This window comes from Oryzias melastigma, linkage group LG20 (assembly GCF_002922805.2).
Source record: "Oryzias melastigma strain HK-1 linkage group LG20, ASM292280v2, whole genome shotgun sequence".
Classification (NCBI taxonomy): Eukaryota; Metazoa; Chordata; class Actinopteri; order Beloniformes; family Adrianichthyidae; genus Oryzias; species Oryzias melastigma.
This window is the reverse complement of record NC_050531.1, coordinates 17,321,952-17,345,409: the sequence shown is the minus strand read 5'-3', so window position 1 is coordinate 17,345,409 and position 23,458 is coordinate 17,321,952.

Here is a 23,458-nt window from a genome sequence, read left to right as displayed (position 1 = left end):
TATTTGGAATTCCTAAAAAAAACCTCTGTTTAGAAGCTGTAAGCCTCTTTACTTGTGGACTTTAAATTCTGTAATCTTGACTTTAACAACTAATCAATAGTTTAACAACTATTGATTAGTAAGATAAAATAAAACACAAATTTAAATTGTTATAGAAGACAAAAAAATAGAGATGAATGGAAATATGAAGCAAATAAGTTATTTTATTCCATTTTGAGTCTCTTTTATTCATATTATAGTTAATTTTATGATTCACAAGTGTGGGGTTTTCCTTGTGTTTGAGCTTTTCCTCTAAATCTACGTTAACACTCTGCGACCATTTCCAACAAGACATCTATGTGAATATCTGTTTCAGGTTTCTGTGTTCTAAACTCTCACGTTCACCCGTTGCTACGCAAGTTCTTTACGTACAAAACACAGGGTCACTGAACGAACATTGCAAATTAAACTAGATGTACATCAAACGGGGTGATTTGATAGTGACGTTTGGATGGCGTCCCTTTTAATTCAAGGAAGTGGTGACCCTTTGAAAACTGATCATGAAGGTGAAATTCATAATTCCAGAATAATACAAGATTAAGTCTTTCACATAACGAAATAGGAAAAAACTGGAGCAAGATTTGTGATTTTTGTACCATTTTGACTTTTCACATCAAGACTCTTCTAACTGTAGGTGGTGGACATGCTCTAATATCAGGTAGCAACAGTCCAGTGTCAACACAAATGCTAAAATCAAGAACCCACATTCAGTACGCTCTTGAATACACATCGTGGTAGGTGTGTACTCAGTTATGACCATTTACCTCCACCGATTGTTTGAAAAGAGATGTAACGTTACAGCATTACATTTTGAAAGTTCTGGATGATGCTTTGTTCGTCACATTGAGCCAGTAGACAAAGAAACACACACATATAAGAGCAAACTTTACACCTAAGGGTCAGAAATACCATTAAAACAAGTTGTTTTCACACCCTTTTTATGCTATTTTGTTTGTAAACTACTCCTTCCATGGTCACCTTGTAGTCTAAGAGATCTATAACCCTATAAGGCTCACAACATCAATGAATTTTTTTAAGAATTACAATGTTTTTTAAACCCTTTGAAGAAGTACACTAAAACTGTAACATAAACTTAAAAAAATACGAATCAGTTCTGATACTTTGGGTGATTTGGTAAATTTTTGCTCACAACAATATTAGTCTAAAATGTTGACAAGATCTTATTTACCCACTGTTTTAAATTGGATCCACACATTTTTACAATTTTTTAGAAATTATCAACAAAATTTGTAGATTTATTTTGATGGAATTATGGAGTGAACGTGAGCAGATGATTGGCTTGCTATAGTTTAAGCTTCAGCCAAAAGAACATTCTGGTGCAGTGGTTCGCCAAACAGTGAGAAGGCTCTGGTTCAAATCCCAAATGGGTTCTTTCTTCCAAAAAGATGCTTCATAGGTTAATTAGTGGCTATAAATTTTGTCTAAGAGTGAATTTGACAGATTGATAACCTGTTTAGGCGTACCCCCCCCCCTTTCTTAACAGTAGCTGGGATAGGCTCCAGCAACCCGTGACCCCAGAAGGGATTCAACGGGTTCTAATGATACATGGATGGGCAGGGGATAGACCCACTACCAGAGCTGATTCCTCTAAAATAATCTTAACCCTTGTGCTATCTTGTGGGGTCCAGATGACCCCACAAGATAGCACAAGGGTTAAATGTGGACCGGCACACATCAGGAGGAAGTGGTTGCCAAGGAGGTGGGAAGATGAGTGGGCACAAAGCGAACAGGAGGCTTCCGGCAGGGTCGGTCCGCTCCAAGGAAGGAAGTGTACTCAGCACATGTAAACCTGGAGAACAGGTGCAGAGGAGCTCCTCCAATCCAGTCATCTTGGGGGCTTTGAAACAGTTCAGTGTATTCACATTAAAGGCAGCGTGTCCTTTTGCAAGGTGAACACCAGTTGGAGGAAACATCTGGCTCCTTTCAGCTCCACTAACTTCACCCTGATCAGTGGAAAAAAAAAAGAAAAACTTGGTTAATAGAAGCCTGAAATTGTACATTTTTTCTAATGCATATCAATGTGAAGGCTTTTTAATGTGGCACCACTCTGAAAAAGCTCAATTATATCAAGGAAGGGGCGCAGATAAGCCAAAGGAAGACTGAATCAGCGAGGTGAAAATGTCTTTCAGAGGAGAGGGGGCCTCAGCATCGCTTTAATTTCACCGTCCTCCCTTTTTCTGTCAGAGTTTGTCACGCAGGAGAGTTACATCTTTTTTTTTTTCATTCGCTTTTCGTTTAAAGTCCTTTAGAAATAGATCAACACGGACTCAACGAGACTTGAATGAAAAGAGCTCAACAACTTTTCAAATTGGAAACGCGACGGTGACTCAGGAAACTTTAAACCAACGTCCTTCACATTTTCACTTCAAGTGACTCGCAAAAGCAGAATGGAAGCAAAACTTGAATTTAGGGACAATACGAGTGGGACTCACTCTTTGATCAGATCTGAAGTGAAATCCAACATCAGAGTTACACAATCAAACCAAATCAGGCACGAAAAGCAAGAAAACGCGTTTTCGTTAATCATTTGTTTTGCAAAGTTTTAATGATAATAAACAATTTTTATCTATTGAAAGAAACCTCTGGTCACTGGCAGGAGCCATCTCCAGAGTCCTGAACACACTACATCTCCCAGCAACCCCAGCGCACACTCCCCAGATCCCGCTCAGTTAACTTTCATTGCCAATCACCCACAGGACACTCAGTGCGAAGTACTGATTGTGCCACCCTTCCAGCAGTGCCGAGCGTTTCTGGACCCGATCTTCTGTTTCTGACCCGACTTTGTTTCTGATTCTCTGCTGCCTGCCCTGACCCTCGCCTGGACTCTCTTTTCATGCTCATAATTGACCTCTGCCTGTCTGACTCTGATTTAGCTTTGTGGACTTTTAGCTGTGCTCATTTCCTGTCTGCACTAATAAACCTGCTGCATGCGGACCAGCTGTCTGCCTGTTTGGGACAACGCCATTGTTGTGCTTGTGGTGAATGCGTTGTGAAGTGCCAGGAAATGCTCATTAGACACCCACAGAATGTCCATACAAACTACACTTTTGTCTATCTTCATAATTTCTAGCAATCTGGCTGCAGGAAAGGAGTACGTATTTATCACTTGAAAAGAACCAATAAGCCGATTTAGCAAGTTTTGAGGAGATTAGAAAATTAATAATCTGGAGAAGATTTCTATTTATTGTTGTTTTGCATAAAAAATGCAAAATGTTTTACCCTTACTTGCATATCCTTGCATGTTGTTTAAGTGTTGGCTATGACCTGTTGCCCGCAGCATACCCATAGAAAAAAATAAAGTTTTGATAGAGTCCGTAAACAAAATCAGAAATAATCCATATTTAAGACTTTCTGGATTATAAGGCGCACTGTGGTTTATTAAAAAAAAAAAAGACACATCAATGTAAGGGTGGGGTCATCTGGACCACATAAAAGGGCACACGGGTGACCTTACAGAGCAAAAAATGCTGTATGCCTCTCATTTAATCCCATCAGAGACTTTAACCAACATAGAAATAGAATCCAGTGTAGAAACTTCTTCAGACTCGCGGTTAAACACTCGTCAAAGTTTGTCTTTTTCCCACTTTTTGCTCGTGTCTGCTTCGTTCTAATTTGCTGTGTTTCCTTGAGTCTTCTTCACGAGGCCCTGAACAACTATAAGGTTGGAAATTTCCTTTTGTCAGCCATTATCGCCCCCATATTTCCTCTCCTCTTCCCCCCTCCCACCCCGCCTTCCCTCTTCTCTCCATCTTCCACTGATGTGCGATATTGTATTTCAGGCAGGGCCATTTCTCACTGTCAGTAATGCACATCAAATCCCACAAGTAGGAGGGCTAAGAGGTTTGATCGCCTGTAATGCCTTTACCTACACTAAAGGCTTAAGAGAGGAAATCACATTCAGTGCTGCCCCGGCGTTGCACCGCACATCTGGGCCTCTGCTGGCTCTCAAAGTGGTGCGGTTCATAAGGGCTCAAATAGAATCCAGAGCTCCTAATCCGTCTTGATCTCATTTACACACGAGTGGCAAGTTTGACTAATATTTTCCTTGAAACTTTGCCCTACGAGTAGTTCGGCCCGGGTCAGGGTGTCGGATTTAGAAGTGGTGCTTTTTTTTCTTTCTTGCTTTCGTTTTTCCGTGGAGTAAAAGCTGAAGAATGTGCTGCTCTGGCTTCTCCTCAGATGACCTTCCTGCATGCGCTTTTTCCCCCCTTTATTTTAGGGGAAAAAAAGGCAATTAAGGAAAAGATTTATAACATAAATAAGTGCGGACACGCTTCACGCAGGGACTACCTTGCTCTGGAGGATGGATGACTTTTTCTGTTTGTTTTTTTTTTTTTGTGTGGTGGTGAGTTTTCCCTCCAACAGCTGTGGCTCTGGCAGAGGAGGAGAAATAATGCACCTCATTTTGTTACCTTACTCCATCCAGCCGGCAGGCTCTCATGCGGCACTGACGCGCCTCCTCAACCTCGCACTGAGTCGCCACTAGATGGCACTGTGTACAACAGCAGCAGAGCATCTCCAAACTACTGATCCCCCCCTTAATTTTTTTTTTTTTTACTAATTTAATAAATTAGATTGCGCATTATACAGTTTGTAATTACACAACCACAATAAACACAGTTAACAATGCACATCAGCTCCGATTTCCACAGCTGTTAGTGCATTAGATGAGCAAAGATGTGAAATAAGATATCAGATATGGCAATCAATGTGAAACAAGGAGATGATAAGATCAGTCACTACCCCCCACCCCCTCCTCTTTAATGGCTTGTAATGTCATTAAACTTGACTGTCATCATAAATAGGTTTAGGCGGTCCACAGGGGTTGGCTTAATGAAAAGTGCATTCTTACCAAGCGATTCTATGTATTTTATTTATTTATGTATTTATTTTATTTTTTTGTTTGTCTGCAACTTCCTCTTTTTTTGCCTCCCTACATTCCTGGATCTCTTTGTGTCTGGGCCCCGTGGGCAGGTTTCTGACAGGGGTTGCTCTCGCTGAAGCCTTCCCCAGGCATCAAACGGGGTGAGCGGGAGTGAGACAGGCTCTGTCACATTATGCGGGGCCCTCTCCTCCCCGCCTTTGATTGAGAGTAGTGATCCAAAACTGATGCGGGGAGGAACAGGCGCTCACCTCTTGTCAGCCGAGGATGTTCTCCACCGGCAGGCAGCCGAGCCGCAATGACAATGTTGGATACGCTCGGTGGGCTCTGACACCCCCCTCCAACTACCCCCCCCCCCATCCATCCATCTCTTGATATCTCACTTATTATTTGCAATTTTCTTAAAGACGTCTAGAGCTGACGTCTTGTTGTGGAAAGTTTCCCTTTTTTTTTTTTTTTAACTTGATTGTAATTTTTTTTTCAGCAAAGAGCTGCATCATCCACTGTGGATTTTGCCTGCAGTTACATCCCTTCTCTTTGTTGTATTTCATCACTTTAAAAAAATGAACGGAGATCTAATCAAAACCATCAGAAAAGGCTTTGCTGCAATTTGTTCTGTGGAATTGGGGCTTTTATTTTGAAAGGAGTTGGCCAAATGTCAAATAAAAGTCAGCAAAGTGCAACTTTTGCTCCCCAATCATATGTATTCAAAAAAAAAATAAATCAAATAAAGGGATGTGGAGAATGAAAGAAATTGATGTAACAAGATTTTTCAGACATCAAAAGCCCCCCGCCAAAAAAAAAAAAAATTCAAGATCAGAAATTCTGAACACTTTTATCCTCATTCACAGCTCAAGGCCACTTATTCATAAACTGGCCATCTGCGTGAAACATGCCCCGCTTTAGTGATGTTGGGTAAAGCCTAATGGCTTCAAGGTGTCATTTTCATGTGTCAGACCCCTCCCGCTTTCAGCATGTTGCTATGGAGACGGGATGAGAGTTATTGAAACCGACTGCTGCGAGTCGACGTGTCCTCGGATGACTGCCGGGGTCTCTCGGATGTCAAGACAGGTTTTTTTTTGTAACTATGGAAAATATTTTTTTTTTACTTTTTTTTTTTAAGGGGGGGGCAAAAGTTTCCTCCCAGGCTTCAGCCTCGCAGACCTTGGCTGTTCCTCCATCTGCGGCAGTCTGACAGCTCTCTATTTGGGATGTTGGAAACCTCGCCAGAAGCCACTTCCCCACACGTTTGTGTGCTGTCAGCAGAGTAATCCCACTCTCCTCCAGGGGTGGAGCTACAGGGGGGACAGCAATAAAGCTGTGTCCCCCCAATTTTTGAGTCAATAATATTATTATTATTGACAGAAATTAAGAAATCATCAGTATAAGGTTCTTTAAGTGCAGGCGCAGAGGCGCCAAGTTTCAAGGTTAAGTCAATGTAAAGATGCGGTAGGCCGCAACATGTCGTGATTTGGGTGTCGGGCACGGCAAGGCACGGTGGGTCCGTCGACAAATCAGGAACTCAGCTTTGGGTATGTGACGTTTTCAGCGACTACATCATGGTGGCGCGATGCGAGGATGTTCGTACAGTACTTCCATCCATTTTCTTACCCCGCTGGGGCCACGGGATTGCCGGAGACGTTCCCGACTACTGTTGGGTGAAGACGGGATGCACCCTGAACAGCTTAGCAAGTTCCTCCCAGGGTCTAGCAGATCAAGTGAGCGTCGCCTCCCTGAGCTAGCGTACACAGCACACATGCACAGGCTGCCGGTTTCTGGGTAGCGGAATTTGCCATGCTGGCCTCCCGGGGGTTGGAAACCCGTCAGACCCGACGTGGGTGCTGTGCGCAAGTGCACGATCGCTATAGCTCAATGGGCTCTTATTTTCATCAAGAAAGAAATAAAAAAATTTGCCGTTTTTATTTTTCCCTCTTGCAATAATGAGGGACAGAAATTCTTCAAACTGGGCCCCAGAGAGACAGAAGTGCCGTTTAAAAAGCTCCTTCTGCTGTGAATGGTGAAACTCACCGTACTGCGAGCGTCTCTTTAGGATCAATAAGGGTTCTGTGGTTTTGTTCTTCCATGCTCCCTCCTCCAAGGTTTTTGGGCATCTGGGATCTGCCCCTTTGTGGTGGGGTACTGTAATGGTTTTGTGGGTTTGTTTGGTTTGTTTTTTGTTCATGTTCTGAGTTTCCTGCCAGTCACACCAGTTCTAGGTTAATCATGATTCACAGCTGTTTTCATTTCAGTTATTGTCGACAGCCCATACTTCTCAGGTCATCTGATATGTTATGCCATCTTTTTGTTGCTCCCATGAGTTTTACCATGGGTTAGTTTATTAATTAAATGTCTTCATTTTCTGCCACCTTGCCTGGTCTCCTGCGCTTGGGTCCTCCACCATCACCTCTTCCTAACAGGATCTGGTGAACCCAGACCCGGCGACACGTTTGCCTCTGTATAGCTCTCCAAAACACAAAGAGCCAAGCTACTCACTCATCATCTATGTTTTCCACTAATGTGGTCAACGAATGAAGTTCTTCAGTGGTTGCTCAAGGCGCGTCAAGGCATTGAGCAGTAAATTTAACAGGCAGCAAAAGAGAGGCAACAGACGAAAATTTGACATTGGTGAATTTGGTGTGAATGCACCATTAGAAATACACATTTTTGAACCTTTCATTTCCCTTTTACTCCACCTTTCCACATTTTTTTGCCGCCCCTCATTTAAAATTTCTATCTCCCCTCCCTACGATTTTTTGGGGAATCTAAATCACCGGGTGGCTTTGTTACAGAAGCTGGGAGATGGATTCCCACTGCCTTCCACAGGTAAAAAAAAAGAAGAAGAAGTGCAGGTTTGTGCACAAAGAAGAGAAAACAACAAGAGGTGAAGATTTATGCAGGCAGCTCTGGCTGGCAGAATCCTCTCATTCCTCCCTTGTTACACCTAACACTGCAAACCTGCAGCGTTTCAAAGCTGTGGCAGCCATGAAATATTCATCCGCCGGATTACTATTACACCACAGCTAAAAAAAAAATAAATAAATAAAAAAAGAATAGCTGTCTTTTAATTTTAAGCTCTTGTTGTTTAAAATGGGGCGAGGCACCATCTTTAAATCCAAAAACCTAAATCTCCTGAGTGAGGAAGGAGAAATTGGTGGATGCTGCGGTCCTGAGCTGGAGGCCTCCTCAAAGCCCCTCACCTTGGCACGCCGCGCCGTGGCCCAGCCTGGCACGGCCCGATGTTTATCACACAAAGGCGCGATCAAAGAGCGCTGCTATCTGACTGCAGCGCTTTCATCTGGGTTCCCACAGCCTGACAGTAGCCTCCGTGGGGGGCTCTCCTCTGCTTCTTCTCCTCCTTCAATGGCCCCCTTCTCTCTCTCACACACACATTTATCACCAAAGATAGGCAGAAGAAAAAAAGGGGGGGTCGTTATTTGAGATTCCAAAAGCTAAAGGAACTTCACCCTTGATCAGTTTGAGAAGAGGCCTGGAGAAGTTCCCGGGTGCACAAACTTTTTTTTTCTGCAGGCTAATGTTGCCTGTCGGCCTCACTGATGCTCCTCTGCAGGAGCAAACATGCACACACCTGCAGGTGGCAGACAGTAGAGACTCTGTAAACGAGGGGGGGGGGGTTGTAGATGGATCGATGGGAACAGGTAGCTTTGATGCTTGGTAGTTGTTTACCGTGGTGGAACAACAAGGAGATCCCAGAGAGGACGTCCATTCATGTTTGATGCTTTGACTGTAAATGAGAGCTGGACTGAGTGACTCCTCCCCCCTGGAATTCCAAATAGGAAGTATGTGTTGGTGTCATAGATTTCTATGGAGAAATAAACAACTTTTACTAAGTCATTCTATTATCTATAATCATTATTTTTTTGACACATTATTGATAATTATGATTTTTTACATATTTTTTCTGTAGTGCAAATTATTCATTTATAAACTGACCAATCAGATGCCTCAATAAAAGTATGTGATCTCATGTCTAACATTCAAATTGTTTGATTGATTAATATTGTTTAGTCCACTTTCAAGCACTAGGGGTGAGGCCTTCCATCAAGCTCACTCCTGATTGGCCAGTGCGGTTGCCATAGAAATAATGACTCAGACCTTCTTGGATTAATCACTGCTTACAAACAATGTCTGGCTCCAACATGGCGACAACGTCTGTTTCACATTAAAAAAAGTGCTAGATTATCATCATTTGGTTGTAGCCGGAAGTAAATCCATTTTCATGGTTGATGTTAGACTCTACACGTCTGCATATGTGCAAAACGAACATGAACGCACATTTAGCATACGGTGTTCACATGGGACAAGCAGGGAGGGGCTTCATCTCTTTTGGTTTTTTTTTTGTTTGTTTATCGTTTGAATAAAGCTTGTACAGTAAGTGGAACGTACAAGTTATGCTTCACTCACATAGGCAAAAATGCTACAGTGCAGCGACCAAACTGTCAGCAAATTCAGCAGCAGTCCGATTTTTTGCATCATTCAGAGGCACATGTTGAGGTTGTGTCAGTCCAGTGATAGGCTGGGATCATTATGACAGCTGGGCGGCCACAGCTGGATCACCGGTCGGCAGCAGCTCTGACTTGGCGATGTGTAAATGTTTCCAGACGGTGGCCATCAATATTAAAAGCCACCAGCAGCCTCTTTATATATAAACACTTTGAATATGAACACTCGATGACTGCCTGACTGCCGCCATTGACCACGTCAAACTTTTTTCAAAAAAATCCAGCAGCAGAATGAAATCTTGGAGATTCTGCCGATGCCTCTCCAGTGTTACTATGGCAAGCCACAAGCCCCCTTCTCCACTCCATTCCAATGCATTCACTCCTAGACAACAAGATACAAGTTCCTCTTTGTTCTCCTGTCCGAACTGGTATCTGGATCAAAACTGGATTGCTCTAAAATTGCTCACCAATTTTGTTGCACCGGTAATTTAAGCTAGTAAGCTAGTGGGAGAGCACATAAGCAGAGAGATGATGGGAAATGGTGGTGGGCTTACCTAGTGCCAACAGTCCAGGAGTCAGAGGTGAATTTCTAATGAACTTCTGCCGCTCTGCAGAAACTATGTCCTTGAAAACATTTTTTTCTTTTTTATTCATAATTAAAAGATAAAAGATTGGCAGTTATTTTACAATCGATCAAAAGGTGATCAGAGTTAAAGTTTAAAGTTTAAGTTAGTTGTAATTTATGTTTTGGTTTCTTTGCTGTTGCAGCAGGTTTCACTTTCAAATTATTCACAACTGTTTTAGTTTTTGTTTTGATTCTGTTCCACTTCATGAAACTACTTGTCCTGACCAGCACGTTTATTTATGTCACTTGGCTCCTCTCCCATCTATTCTAACAATGTGGGGGATTTGCTGTGTTCAGTCAGACTTCTCCTGTACAAGTAGAACCTTTTTATTCTGCTTTGTGTGCGCGCCGCGTGTCTTTTCGGTCTTTGTTTACGCGGTTCGAACTTTATTTGCATCTTCGGATTGCCTGTGGCCTTGGGGCCAAGTGTGGGAGGTGGAGGTTAAGTGGGGTTGGAGGGGAATTAAATGACGCAAAAGAAAAAAAGAGGGCGGTGTTCATAATAGGGAGTCTCAAAAGTCATTATATTTCTAAAGATAGGCCTTATATTCATTATATTTGTGAGCATAGAAGGAACTTAGTGTAGCATGAGTGTCGTTTTCATACTTTAATGGAAGCATTTGAATGCAGATTAATCATTTAAAAAATATATATATATATATATTATATTTAAGGGTAGTATATGTACATATATAAAGAATATTACATATATTTAAGGGTATTATATGTACATATATAAAAGAATATTACATATAAATATATATATATAAATATATATAATACCCTTTCAAATTTTGAATCTTTGTCAATAATTATATTCATTTTGAATCAAAATATTTAGGGGCAAGTAAGAAGAACTTTAGTTAGGCCCTTCCTTTAGTTTCGCCCCTACTACTTAAGTAAACACCCAAATTTTACTGTTTCTTTTTATTCTTTTCTGTCACAAAATCCCCGTTACTTTAACAAAAAACTCCCAGAATTCATTTTTCTGCCTCATTTGTGTCACTATGTCAAAGTATATCTCCCTCCTAGTAATGCTGAGATCCACAGTTGCCTTACCCAGATACATTTGTCTCTACTTCTTACATGTTTTTCTTACCAGGATGATGCTTTTATGCAAAGTTGACTTTGGATTCAGGTTTGGTTGAAACATTCCCCCGCATACTTTCTGTGGTACAGGGAGGAAAAAAAAAAGAGCTGGCATGGTCACATCAAACTGCCTCATCTGTCCTGAAAAATGGTCACTCTTCAGCATGAGGCAGCTCACCCCCTAAAACTGTCAGGAAATGTGACTTTTTTTTCCACCCTTTTCTCTTTCTGCCCCCCCCCTCACAGAGTGTGTGTGGAATGTGTGACTCCTGTTGTTGCGATCAATCCCAATTTAACAGACACGGGCTCAAAGTCAACCTTCAGGGAGCCGTGAAAGCTGACAGGTGAGAACTCACTGCCGTCTTCCCGGCTTGCATCAAAGGCGCGGAGACGGTGGCGGCTTCAGAGGAAAAGAACGGGCACTTTTAGAAAGTACAAAGAGACTTGAAGGGAGGGGAGCGCCAGGAGACGAGGGATGGCCGAGAGGCTGAGAAGACGAAGTGAAGGAATACTGAGGAAAGTTGCCGCTGCTCCGCGCAGATTCATCAGTGGGGTAGCACTAATTCAAAGTGAGGTGGTTCATCTGGGAATGGATTCAGGTCAAATAAATATCCCAAACTAGTTCGTTTTTGTTTGGATTCTGTAAATTCCTGAAACGGAGCTCTGAGATCTGTGATTCTGCAACACGATGAAATTGCTCAGTGGCTGTCTGGACATATTTCGAGGTGGCAGTCCAGTGACAGGTGGGGATGACCCTATTATAACTGGCCACAGGTTGATGGAGCAGCTCTGACTGGACGATGTGTAAATGTGTCTGTACTACACATTCTCACTCCCAACTCGTCACATATAGACGTATGGTTCGGACACCTCCGCATCACTTTTTGACAATTTGGAAGTCCCCAAATCGCCATTTTTTGATGTGCTAGCTGTTCCGATTAAATCAGGGGTACCCAACTCTCAGATTGCGTTACAGACATGGTAAGGGATGCAGAAACAGTACTGGGTAAGGGTACAGTTACCACCCTGTGTCCCGAGGGTTGAGGACCAATGATTAGCGTATGCATTTTATCCCTGTCTGTGGCTTGGTATCGGCCCATAGGGTGCATCTTCCAAAAGTGACACGGAGAGGGCCCAAACCATACGTCTATATTTAACGAGTTGGGAGAGAGAATGCGTTGCTCTGGATGGCAGACGTTCATATCAAGTGGCAATGGCCATCAGCCATCTGGGGGTACATAAAAAGCAGGTCATTCTGCATGCCTCACTGTCATCATCTACATTCATGACCACACCAACGGTTTTAAAAAAAATGGGCAGTGGCATGAAATCTAGGAGATTCGCACATGCCTCACACTCGTTCAGTGGCAGTTGTTTGCTGTATTTGTGACCGTAGCATTTCTATGACAAGCAACAAGCTTTCTGCTCCCCTCCACTCAGATGCACCCACTCGTAGACAACTTGATCCGTGCGTCTTTGTTTTCCTCGTCTGACTGGTACGACTGGTCCAGTTTTTGCATTGGTAATTTGAGGTTGGTGGTGTGAGAGAGGCTGTAAACTTGCGGGGAAGCACACAAACAGATGGATGATGAGAAGTGGGGGTGGGCTTACTTAGTGCCAACAGTCCTGTCCACAATTCAGATGTGAATTTCTAATGCACTGCTGTCGCTCTGCAGAAACTATGTCCTAGAAAACAAGCCGTAGCTAAGATTTGGCTAAAAACAGCATACCGGATATCATCCGATAGTGGCCTCTGTCTTACTGACAGTCCAGAGCCCCCTTGGAAGAGGGCTTTTAAATCTCAATAAGACCCCCATGGTTAAATAATGGTTAAATTAAAATATATAAATACAAAATTTACTCAAATCTCCAATAAATGCCTGGTCTAACAGGTGCGCTTTTCTATAGACGCAGTTGAGCTCCTATAAGACCCTGAATGTGCATTCTTGAACGTGTATTTAGCAAATGGTGTTCACACTGATGAGCAGAGAAAGACTTGGAAGAGGCTTCATTTAAAATGTCAAAGTGGTTCAAATGTTGTGAATCTTGCTCCAGGCCTTTTTCCTTTCACAGCTCTATTCATATGAAACGCTTGATGTTATATAGTTTTCGTCCAGGCTCAAACCGCAATCATTAATTTCCCCATAATAATCAATTTTCCGACAATTGGAACTTCCGTACTTGAAAAGGACGCTACCCATACGTCACTTCCAAACCCGAGTCCCTGATTGGTCCAAATTCTACTTGATTTATCTTGAGATGTGCATTGAATGGTTGCGTGTTTTTGAGCCCAAAAACAGTTGTAGAAACTTGTGTAGCTACAAGCCCGAAATGGACATTTATTTCCTTTTATATTGTTGCTTTTAATTCATTAAAAAAAATGGATCAGATTGATCACACTTTTTGAGTTGTTATTAAGTAAAGGATAATGCCAGATAAAGTGTGCATTATCACAATTTAACATATCCGATGGAAGCCTGAACTAATTGTTAAATAAAATTAATTTAATTAACATGTTAATGTTGACAGCCCTAGTTTAGATAGACTTTTTATTGGAAGCTCCCACTTGAATATACTTTACAGAGTGCTGTGTGAATGTAGCTGTAAAGACCTAGTCTGATGAAATTTGCGCTTTTGTGTTTTTAACATGTACTTGTGGCATTTTCTGGATGATGGAGGACATATTAGGACAAGAAGTTCAAACATTAATTAAAAAGTATTTCTTTATTTAAATCTTGGACAATCAGATGAAAACATGCTGTTTGAAAACACTTGTAGTTAGCTTCAATTGTTAGCTACAATTCTAGTTATTGTTGAAGCTCCAATGGGGGGGGCACAAGTTTCCTGCACCGCTTGTGGATGATAGCTTCAATATTGGTCACCATTTTTGTTGCACCAGTATTGTAATGTTAGGTTGGGGGTGTGAGGGGGTTTAAGTTACCCGGAGAGTGTGTAAACAGATGGGTGACAGGAAGTGAGGGCGGGCTTACTCAAAGGTGAATTAAATTTATAAAAAAAAAAAAAAATAAGGGGAATTTCTAATGATAGTTCCATGTCTTGAAAGTTTCCGCTCTGGAGAAACTAGAAAATTACAGAGGTCTTTGATTTTGGCTAAAAACAAAAAAATCATAATTTTAAAGAACACTGGGAATGGGTTTACACTTGATCATAACATTTTTGCAGTCAGTCTGTTTTATACAGAGATCGAAAACTTAAAAAAAAGAATCCACACAGGTTCTGTTTCCTGGAATGGACTGACAGATTTGAGTTGCTTGAGGAAGTGTTCCGGCTTGAGGCCAAAAGAGGCTGCATGCTTAATCCGGGGCCCTAATCTGGAGATCACAACTTGATTACAAAGTTATCTCAAGAGAACAAAGCTTGATTGAAAAAAGACAAGTTCATTTGCATCGTTGCAGATGAGAGATCACTCCTTTGTTATCTACAGTGGCCGTGAGTACAAATCACATCAACAAATCACTCAATGCAGAAACATACTAAAGATCATAATGACAAAGAAAACCACGTATTAAAACATTATTTTTCAGAAAAAGGTGCACAAATGTCATTATCAAATCAGTGATCTCACATACTACCTACCTCTTCTGGTTTCTTTGTTTTTTGCTTTTTTTCTAGAAATTACTTCTGTTTTTTAATTGTTTTTTTTTTTTGGTTGTTTCTTTTATTTTGGAATACTATTTTTTTTTTGTTTCACTTTTAAATTGTTGTTATGACCTTTATTATTGTTTTGTGTGGAGAGATTTGTTGACGTAACTTGGACTTCAAGGCCACCATAGTTTTCCTAAATATAACAGAGACTTTGTATCACAAAAAAACTTCAGACTTTATTAACTGTGTTCACACTAATTCTAGAACTTGTTTGTAACACGCTACATGTTAGCCACACTAGAAATATTAGCCATATTAGAAATGTTAGCCATGTTAGAAGCATCAGCAGGGTTAGCATATTCACGGCAACACCAAACCTTGTTTACAGCACGTATTAAAAAAACAGTCGGATACCGCTAAAACAAACATTACTGTGGCTATGCTAACTCCCAACCTTCTTAACACGTAAAAAAAAAAAAAAAAAAAAAACGCTACATGCTAAAAGTCTAAACTAATCTGAAATCAATTTTGTATTTAAATTTTGAAACTTTGCTGTACCCTAATTTTTTTCCATAAGATTCATTGTTCCTCTCTGAAACCAGCCTCCAGTGGTCATCTGAGGAACTGCAACATTTGACATTTATAAAATGGCACCAATTTTTCTTTTTTTCTTTTTTTCTTTTTTTTTCATCCTTATGGCTCTTCAAAAATATATGCTGTCTAACTACAATATTTACATAATTAACTTCATTTAATAATGAGTTGATGAAAGTCCAAGACCTGCCTTTATGAACGGGAAAGGACATGTTCTCCTCCACATGTATGAATTCACAAGAGGGCCAGGATCCTATCAACCTAAGCAGCATGGAAGCACTCACTTCAGAAGGTTCTATGATTATCAAGCAGATGACAGAGTGTATTCAACATTTTTTTTCATCCAGTCTGTAAATATGGAGCTCTGAACTTCATCTCAGTAGAAGCAACATATACCATCTTAACTTAGTGACGTTTAGAAGCTTTCTAAACACTATGGTGTTCAACTGGTCTGTTACTATCCGATACTAGCACATGTCCTAACAGTCGGAAAAGGTTTTTTGGTGAAATGTCGATTGTTAATTCACATCTTTATTCTGACAAATGAAAGACTTTGTGTCATATAATCCCATCAATAATTTCTCCTTTATGATAAGCTTTCAAATGGTTGGTACTTTCGTGAATTAAAAAGGACGCCATCTATTAGTCACTACCAAATCTGTGCCCCTGATTGGTCAACTGGGTCAACTGGTTTAACACGTTCAATGGCTGCGCAATTTGTATGTTAAGCCCAAAAATTGGACTTAAAAACTAGCATAGAGATCCATGAACTTCAGAGCTTAGCCCGACACTCACATCGGAATAAACTTTTCAATGGAAGTGGTCACTTAAACATCATTTTTGAGCTTGGTGTGAATGTAGCCCACGACCGCGATGAATCACCAGTAACAGGTTGTTCATACAAAGCACAGATAATTGACTATTTTTGAACCAACTAACTAGGGTCGAAGTGTTGTCCTGCACAGCAATATATATGTATATATTCTGCTGTGTACAGCCAAAGCTTCAACCACAAGGTCCCACTGGGAGCATTTCCATGCCAACGTATGGCCGTGCTTTACCAGCTGTTGTTACTAGCCGCCACGCTAATCAGTCAGTCTGGTCTAATGAGCTGTCTTCCCATGATTCCTGGCTTTTTTGGGCTTTAGCCACTTTTTAAACTGGTCAGTCTGTGCAGAGAAGATCCAGCAGAGTCTCCCCATTAAAAAGCTGCTCGTCACAACAGGCCCGAAAGTGTGAACTCAAGTGCTTCTGTATGGAAATGGTCCCAGTGGGACTTGAGATTGAGCTAAATTAGGAGTAAAATCAGGCCACAGAAAGAACACTGCGCCTGTTTTAAGCACCAGTGACACAGACTTAATAATAACAAGCCAGGAAGTGCTAGTTTGTAGCATCCTCAGCTATTTATGTGTTAAATCTTATTATCAAGAAAGTTGTTGGGTTTCATTGGTGCAAATGACGTCCTGATATATAGAAAAAATAATATGATTTAGTTTAAAAATAAAGGTGTCTTTGAGCCTATACTCCTACCATAGTGGGCTAGACTGATGGTTTCCCCATTAAAGTTGTACATTGAATATTCTACATTTTTTTTAATTATTTCGCATCAGAAACGGCTTGATTTACGTTATATAAATAAGTTACAGTAGGTCAAAGAGCATGTGTAATTTTGCTGTCCCCAGTGACATCTCCAGTGTTAAAAGGGTTAACGAATTTCAGTGATTGCTCCATAACTATCTATTCTCTTCAAATATGGGAAAGTGTTCGTAAAACTTTCATCAGTTCAGTTTTTCTCTTGCAGGAAAGAGCAGTAAAGATTATCAATGTTAGAGGGGACGGGATCCTTCAAACGCAATATGCATTAGGTTAATTTTAAAGAAGTAATGCAATTTATTATTCTAAAATTGATGTTTGAGGTACACCAAAAAGTCTAACCAACCAACCTTCAAAACTGATTTTTATTGTGAAAGGAATTGACGTTCTTAAAACACTCAGATTTGTTCCAGTGACTATGGAAAAGGATGACTGTGTGCATCTAAACCATTGACTGTATATATACTGGATGGAGTGAGTGTGACATCATCCATAGAAAATGGCTTACCAACCAATTCCAAAGTCAATTCAGTTGCCATTTTTTCACGATACAGACACTACCATAATGAAGCCAGATGTCATCAGTAAGCTGTGATTGGTCCGAATTGGTCTGACTCATCGTTTCTATGGAAACCACTCTTGCTAACCAGGAGTGAGTTTGTTTTAAGTCCAAATTAATACCACATGAACTGTTCAATCAAACATTTGGTACGAAACCAACCACTTTAATTGATGCATTTGATTGGCCAGGTCTTAAATAACTTGCAGTTCAGAAAAAAACTTTGAGATTTTTTTTTTTTTTTAGAGCCAACGGGTACTTCCTGTTTACAATGTGAAGGGGGAGGGGTCACTCAGTCCAGTTCTCTTGTACAGTCAATAATCAGAATGTGGATCCAGAAGCCAAACTTTTCACCTTAATCTTACCCCTAATTCCAGACAAATTCTGTTTACTGGAACAATACTTGTGTAATATTGCCCCTTTACCATCATCCTAGTACCATCACTTGCTGATCTCTTACTGAAACCCTTTTTACTACAACTAAAAGTTACATTTAAGGTTACAGCTGGGTTCTCCTGCTCTCCTGTCGCCCCACATTAACATCCTGACTACAGTGAAAGCCAGATTTCTTTGTATCCATCTGAGAACTTTAATGATGTAAGTGATATCAGTGAGAAAAAAGTCAAGTGTAACATTGAGCTTCTTGGATTGCAGGAATTCCTGAAACCACAAGAAAAAATACAAACATCAGTTTAAAAAAATCAGATTTTTAAATAAACAAAATTCCTGGCGATTAATTACGCAGAGTGATGGTTTGACAGATTTGTTTTTGCATATCTCTAAACTGTAGTGCTAACATTTATGTCCACCCCTTCCATAAACCCTCTGGCAGGCGTTTTAAGTCATAGTGCACTCACATTTTATTGTTCGCCAGCTGTTGGAAAATGTTGCACTCTGAAGGAGGGAAAGTCACAAAAAAGTCCTCTGAGGACCCATTTGTACAGCTCCAGCAGTTTAAACTGCCGTTTCTGATAGTGGAACAGGTGTGCGCCTCTGCTGGTTACACCTTAATTCAACTTCCAGAACAACACAGCACTTTCTTCTTCCTGAAAATCTTATAAAGCTTCCGTCTAAGCCCCTTTTTTCCTCAGCTTTTTGAGGCTGTTGTGTTTTTTTTTTCTCCTGTGAAGCCGTTCTCATCCACAGCTCCTCACAGCACAACCTGTCAATACGCCGCATGTACAGAGTAAGAGTAGATCAATACGCTCTCTGAGCTCTGACCATGTTAGTGAGAGCAGAAATGTGAAATTACTCGATTCCAACCTGAGGCTCGTCATGCCAGCACCGCCCTGAGGGATATAATTGAACCCGAGAACTTCAATTACACCTTTCCTTTAAAAGTCATTACACCAAAGCTAATTAGCGTTGCAATCAAAGCAGGAACAAGCAGTTTTTCTGCCGCGCACGCTGTTGATCCGTTAGCCAGGCTGAGATCTTAACTTGTAACTCCCGTTGAGAAATAAGGGGGCACGGGAGGTCAATAGCCAGGTTTCGGTATGTCATATCGGAGCTCGTTTGATTGGTGGCTTTCTCTGGATCTATCGCTGGGCCTGAGCCAATCACTAAAGACTGGTATCTCTGCAGCAGGAAGTAAAGATTGTGGACCTGCGGAACCATTTAGATCTCTCACAGATCTCCCTAATGCTGCCCATCGATCGACTCTTCCTTTTAAAAACAAATGGACGACGCTGATGGTCCAAATGGCCCTTTTCCCAATTACAGGCTTGGGTGGCTTTCAATCCTCGCAGACAAACACTCCCGCTTTAACTTTGGGTTGCTACTTAGTGGCCTGCAACACAAACACACGTATGCTGCCCAGGATATGAATCATTCTGAACTATTAAAAGTCCTACTTTGAGCCAATAAGATGTCACTACCCTGATCTGCTGGAAGGATTCATCTTCTCACCAGGACTACTGTATTTTACACACCAAAAGGTGCTTTTTAAAGCCTTGTTTTTTTCAAAAAATGGCAACACACCTTATGATTCAGAGCATCTTATTTATGGATTACTGTAATTCTGGTTGGGACTGTTTTTAGCAGTGTTTTACTGTTACGCTGTTGTGTTACTAACAGTGTTGGGAGTTAGCGTCGTCACAGTAACATTTGTTTTAGTGGTATCAGTCTGTTTTTATGTGCTGCAAACAAGGGCTGTGTCCAAATTCCCACCCTTAATCCCTAACTACTATAAAACTATAGTGCAGGACTATGTTGTGTTGTGGATTTTAAGAGCAATTTGGACACCCCGCTCACTAATTTACCTTTGTTTTTTGCTAAATTGTTTGTCCGCAATGCATTGTGGTCTAAATTTGCTAATGTAGTGAGAATCGATGTACGCTAGTTTTTCACAAAGAGCGCTGGGAAATTTCTAGAGCCCTCCATTTTGGAATTATAGATACGGACAGCTCTACAAAATGGTGAACACACTATATAGTGAGTAGAGAAGGAATTCGGACATAGCTAAGGTTAGGAAGTGTTGTTCTTAAAGCAACACTTTAAGAACAACACTAGCAAGATTGCGAGTCGGCATACTGACGGTAGTGTTTGTTTTAGCGACGTGTTGAAATCGAAGTTTTGGGAGTTACAAGTAGGAATGTGAATACTCTAGAATGGCTAACGTGTAGCCGTGTCACAAAAAAGTTCTACAATTACAATGAACACAGTTAATAAAGTTAATGACAGACTTATCTCTATTTATTTATGTATTTATTTTTTAGCATTACTAACAGGTTTGGGAGTTAGTGTAATCACCGTAGTATTTGTTTTAGTATTTTTTTTTATGTGTTGCAAACAAGGTCAAGTCTTACAGGTAATGTTAATATGCTAACGTGGCTAATGTGAAGGTATTGGACTGTTTTTTGGTTGTCCTCCGTGCTACTAACAAGGTTGAGAGTTAGCATAGTCACATAACATTTGTTTTAGCGTTATCAGTCTGTTTTTGCATGTTGCACTCCAGGTTTTTGTGAAAAACACGTAGGGTTGTGAATATGCTAACGTTGCTAACATGTAGCCGTGTCACAAACAAGTTCTAGAATTACTGTGAACGCAGGTAAGTTTGAACGACAGACTTATCTCTGACTCCTTTGACTCTGTGTGACTATTTTTTATTTGTATTTTTTAGCTTTACAGGTTTTGGAGTTTGCACAATTACCACAGTATTTGTTTTAGTGGTTTCTTACGTGTTGCAAACAAGGTTGAGTCTCATAAGTATCGCTAGTATGCTAACGTGGCTAATGTGTAGGTGTTGGACTGTGTTTTTTGTTTTCTTACGTGATACTAACAAGGTTTGGAGTTCGCATAGTCACAGTAACGTTTGTTTTAACGATATCAGTCTGTTTAGAATTTTGCAAGCAAGTTTGGGACTAACAGGTATTGTTATTATGCTAGTACAGCTAAGATCTAGGTGTTGGACTGTCTTTTCTAGAGTTACAGATAGTGTTAATGTGCTACGTAGCTAATGTGTAGCATGTCACAAAGAATGTGCAGCTGTGAGATCAACGTGATAAAATGCCGTCTAAAATAAACAACTTCTTTTATGTTCTGTATATTTTATTGAATTAAAGGCAGAATGTGGCATTTATTTGTAGTTTTTGGACAAAAGCAATCTTTTATTTTAATAAATAAGGTGGAAGGCAAACTTTGATCAGATGGCTGCAATGAACAGAAACTGATCATATGTGGCCCAAATAAGGAATCTATGAATTTCCATTGTTTTTTTTGACTACATTTATTCTTTTTTTAATGAAATGACACCTAAAACTTTCATTCTATGTTGTACAAACAGTTCGTTAAACATTTTTGGGGTTTCCTCAGTAAAATGAATCCCACTTTTCCAGACGGAATTTTCTGTTTTTACATGATTTTATGTCTGATGCGTGAATACATCATAGAAAAATGACTAAATAAAGGCAGTGTCACATAGGTAAGGTTGTGCTGAGTAAACTGAAACCAACTAAGCATGTTAAATTGAAACTACAGAGGTAAATTTTAGGCCCTAGGTTCCAGAGGTTTGATAAAGTCTGATTGAGTGACTTTTCTCTGATTCTTTTGTATCTTGCTTAATTTCGCCTATGACATAAGCTTAAAAATGGGCCATTCATTGACCGCGCCTCATAATCCTGTGTGCCCAAAAGTGCAGAAAATACAGTAGTTAAAATTAATCTCAGAAAAAAATGAAAAAGAGAGGAAACCCAGGACCTGAAGTCCTATGAGTACCTTATTACAGTCAACGAACCTGACTTTTATTCTGCTGAGGCGGTCTCAGAGCCCATTTAAAACCAGGCCAAGCAGTGAGTTCTGCCTAATCTTTGGACAGAGAACAGAATCTAAATAAGGGGTGAACTGAGAGAGACAGAGAAAGACGAGAGCTGCTGTCAACAAGCTCTTATGGTGAACAGATGTGGGGGGAACTCCCTTACTACTCCTTAGCCTGCGGCCATGCGTGTACACACACACGCCTATGCGTACGCATGCATAATGCAACACACATTCAGGAGAAGGAGCAGGAAAACAATCATTTGGAGTAAAATTCCTGGGATGACTGGGATGGCTGTGGCACATTTTGTGCAGAACAGTCAGAACTGGAGGAAACCAAATGAGATGGGGACGGTAGTAAACACCGCCTGTGCACTGGAGGCTCTGTTTTCCTTTTTTTCTTTTTGTACGTGCTGCGGTTTGGTTGGAATTCCACTCTCAGGGAGCCAGAATGATCTGATTTATCCTCCTTCCATAGTTGGCGGCGGAGCAGACGCGAAGCAGCTGCTCCTCTGAGGAGTTCGTACAAAGACGTGCTGTCGACCGACGGACCACACTTTTTGTTCCTGCATCTAACATCTTTCTCCAGCCTGAAGAAGCAGCTATTGTGCATTTATCTTCATAGGGAGTTGGTCTTACATTGTCACAATAAACGGCTGAATCTAATCTGTGCTCTGATTTACAGACTCCAGATAGAACATGTGTTTGCAAACACTGACATGAAGAGAACATTTTACTCACATCTTCTATTTAGTTTAGCAGCTTTCTTATCAGAGTGCTTCCCACTGAGAGGTGGATAACACTAAAGCTATATTATGTAACACAGCTGTAAAAATAAAGTAATATACTTTCTGAAATAATCAAATATATAGACTCAATTTTGGCTTTTTAACACAAATGAGAAAATCACTTTGCTTTTAATTTTATTTTACCACAATGCCAGTTATGAACAGAAAGCATATGGATTGGTTCTTTATTTTGAAATATAATATAAAAAAGACAAAAAACTATAAATTAAGTAAAAACTGTCTGTATTTTATCATATTTTTTATATTTTTTTTTGCATTCCCACCAAACCTTAAAACTATTTGCTACATGAACACTTGGCTTCACACACTATTATTGCATTTTCTAAATGCTAAAGACTTCAAAAACTGTTCGAAATATGCTTTAGGTTATATTAACAAGAAAATTGCTTTCTAAATTATACAGGTTTACTAACTTTTTCTTGTTTTAAAACCATTTTTCTGGAAAATCAACAAAGGTATGGACTTAATTGAATCAACAAAATTAAAAGAAGACGCCTAAAGAACACTAAAGACCAAAGGAGCCATTTTATTTCTGTTTTAGTTAATCTTTGAGAAATAGCGTTTATCACATCACCAGACAATATTTCTTGATCAACTGTGTTTTAAAAGACAGGAGACAGGTGTTTGCTAGTGGTTGTTTCGCACAAATTAAAGCCATAAGTTCTTCAGGTTCAGACATTTTCTTATCTTGTTAACCAAACTGTAGTCATTCACATATTTTTATGTTTTTTGTCTCAGTGCAGCCTGTCACCCAAAAACAGAACTCATCCAACTCATTAAAATTTCATTTTTTTTTCTTCTTTTTTTGTTGTAATCTTGAGTTTTGTTATTTTATGTATGATTTTGAAAAATAAACTCATGGAAATTCAAGCTTTAAAAATGTAAACAGAGCTAACAGCTAGCTTATCTTTTCAAGATAGCAGCTAA